Source organism: Capra hircus, chromosome 15 (genome assembly GCF_001704415.2).
Source record: "Capra hircus breed San Clemente chromosome 15, ASM170441v1, whole genome shotgun sequence".
NCBI lineage: Eukaryota > Metazoa > Chordata > Mammalia > Artiodactyla > Bovidae > Capra > Capra hircus.
Window position 1 is genome coordinate 72,260,135 of NC_030822.1, and position 3,132 is coordinate 72,263,266.

General features: G+C 38.5%; 1 pseudogene across 1 annotated transcript; it reads right to left on the reverse strand.

Annotated features, from left to right (window-relative positions):
* LOC102175874 lies at positions 1,393-2,483 on the reverse strand (annotated as a pseudogene). Its single transcript, XR_001296546.2, has one exon. The product of XR_001296546.2 is annotated as an L-lactate dehydrogenase B chain pseudogene (transcript).

Here is a 3,132-nt window from a genome sequence, read left to right on the forward strand (position 1 = left end):
TGGTCGAAATGCAAACTAGATTGTTACTTTTAGTTACCTTGTAACAAATGGAAACAACCTCATATAAGAGCCAGATATATTACTGCTTTCAAGTAAACTTTAGCCTTTTAATTTGATATTAGTTAATATTTTCAAAAATTGACTGATAGAATTGTGGGTCTATGGAGAGAGATGTGGAGAAGAAACATATTTCAAAGGAAAGAAATTCTTAAATGTATTATCTCATTCTGGAGTTTACTAATAAATCATCCCAAAATATGCATCTGAAGAAAACTATAAATTGTTTCTGCCTTATGTTAGTAATTCATTCTCTGTCTTCTCCCGTTGGAATGTAAGCTCCATCAGAGCAGATCATTTTTTTTGTTTGTTTGTTTTATTCATTACCATATCCCCAATGCCTAGACTACTTGTGGCAGATAAATTGCTTGCAACAATTTTTGATTCAATAAATTATTGTTATAAAGTAATAACAATGTATTATTGACAAGTCTTTAAAATTTTTGACCTGTATGACTCTTCCTATTCAGTTTCTCACAAGTAGCTTGTCGACTTAGAGTTGAATCTCTGAAACTATGGTTTGAAATTATCAGCATGAAATCACAAATTTTTTTTTTTCAAATGCCTACTTTTGTATCTTATTCCATACCTACTAAATCAGGCTCTTTCATGCTCAGGTCCAGGAATATGAAAAAAGTACCCATAGGGTTTCTTAGGCAAAACAAAAATAAATATATAAAGAACTACAGGCTCTGGCAACTTAACAAGACTTAGAGGAATGACACTCAAGTGCTTTTCTCCTACCTTTTGAGTAAACTAGATTCCCTTGTAGCCAGAACAGGCTTTTAGAGTAATGAAAGGACAGTGATAGGCACTTTGTTCACACTTAGAAAAATACTAATGAGTGATTGATTAGTTGGAAACTAAAGTCACATTCCTTAATAACTTTTGACAAAATCTTTATGGAAAAAATATATGTGAGAATTGATTATTAAAAATAGTGTTATTTAGCTACAGTTCTAATACAGAACGGTGCATGCAAAAATTATTGACATCACTGTCAAACTACATACACCCAAGTTCTTACTGTTTCAAACACAGGCTTAAATTAAAGATAGTTGTATTTTTAGTGTTGCTATAATTTTGAATCTGTCTGTCTGCCATTAACTCTAGAGGAAAGGTGCTTAAGACATTTTTCCTGAAATATATTCTTTTTTTTTTATGCTAGGTGGTTTATTTTATTTGTTCAAGGACTCATCAATTGCAAGCATTAAAGCAAGCATGGGCTTTGATTCTGGGAGCCCAGATTCACACTTAGGAAGACAAAAGTGAAATGTGCTCCATGTACATGTACACAAACTAACAGCTCGTGGTTAATCAAACTGTAGTTTTAAGTTTCTACAGCCTTGCAGCCAGAAGTCACAGGTCCTTTAGGTCCTTTTGGATGCCCCAGAGGGTATCTACATTTTTCTTGAGTTGGGCAACCTCTTAATCCTTCACCTTCTGGTAGATAACACTGGTTAACCCTCGAGCATTCAGGATACATAGAAGGCTCAGGAAGACTTCATTCTCAATGCCATACATTCTCTTCTCCATTGTTGACACTGGGTGAATTCTGGATAGATTTTTCAACATGGATTCAATAAGATCAGCCACACTTAATCCAATAGCCCAGTTGGTATATCCTTTTAGCTTGATGACTTCATAGGCACTCTCAACCACCATCTTATGCACTTCCTTCCAATTTTCACTATTATTGTCTATTCCCATTTCTGGATTCAGTTCCTGGAGAGAAACGCCTGCCACATTGACTCCACTCCACACAGCCACGCTTGAGTTGCCACGTTCCCCCAAAATCCATCTGTGGCAGCTGCTGGGATGAATGCCAAGTTTTTCAGCCATAAGGTAGCGAAATCTAGCAGAATCCAGGTTACATCCACTCCCAATCACATGGTGCTTGGGTAATCCACTTAGTTTCCAGGTAACATATGTGAGAATATCCACTGGGTTGGAAACCACAATGACAGTGCAGTCAGGACTGTACTTAATAATCTGAGGAATGATGAACTTGAAGACATTAACATTCCTTTGCACCAAATTCAGGTAGCTCTCCCCCTCTTGCTGGCGAACTCCTGCAGTTACCACCATGATCTTTGAATTGGAAGTGACAGAGTAATCTTTGTCTGCCATAGTTTTTGGTGTCTGAAGGAATAAGCTCCTGTGCTGCAGGTCTATCATTTCTCCTTTGAGTTTATCTTCCAAAACATCCACAAGAGCAAGCTCATCAGTCAGAGACTTTCCCAGAATGCTGATGGCACATGCCATACCAACTTGTCCAACACCCAATACAGTGATCTTATTGTTTGGAATTGTTCCCTCTTCTTCCAAGACTGGTGCAATCAGTTTTCCCTAAGAGTTGCGATTGTGGCCAGGGGAGAGAAAGTTCTCCAGAGAGTGGTAAGGGCTGCACGAAGACAAAATCAGCAGCATGCGTCTCCTCTGGCGCAGGATCCACAAGCCCGAAACGTATTCTTATACTCTACATTATATCCTTTTTCACACTTCTGTAATTTAAATTTTCACTGTACCAGCATTTATGGACTATATGAATAGGGGAGACCAGAAAACAACTTTAGAGTATTCTGACTATATCCCCCTGAAGGGCATTAGTTGAAATTCAGATTTTTGTCACCTAAAGTCAGAATCAGGGTCCCCAAGTGGCTCAGTGGTAAAGAATCTGCCTGCAAAGCAGGAGAAATGAGTTCACTCCCTGGGTTAGGAAGATTCTTTGAGGAAGAAATAGCAACCCACTCCAGTATTCTTGCCTAGAGAATTCCATGAACAGAGGAGCCTGGTGGGATACAGTCCATGGACTCACAAAGAGACACAACTTAGTGACTAAACAGCAAAAGTCAGAAGTATCACCTTTAGCATTGTTAACATCTTGAGTCAGATAATTGTTGGAAGGGATGAAAGGACTGTTGTGTGTGTTGCGGGATCCTTAGCAGCATCCTCAACCTTTACTCACTGTAGCACCCTGCACTGCACACATGATGACAATCAAAAATGTCTCCAGACACTTCCCAGTGTCTTCTGGAGAGCAAAATCATGACCACTGAAACATAATGATCTACA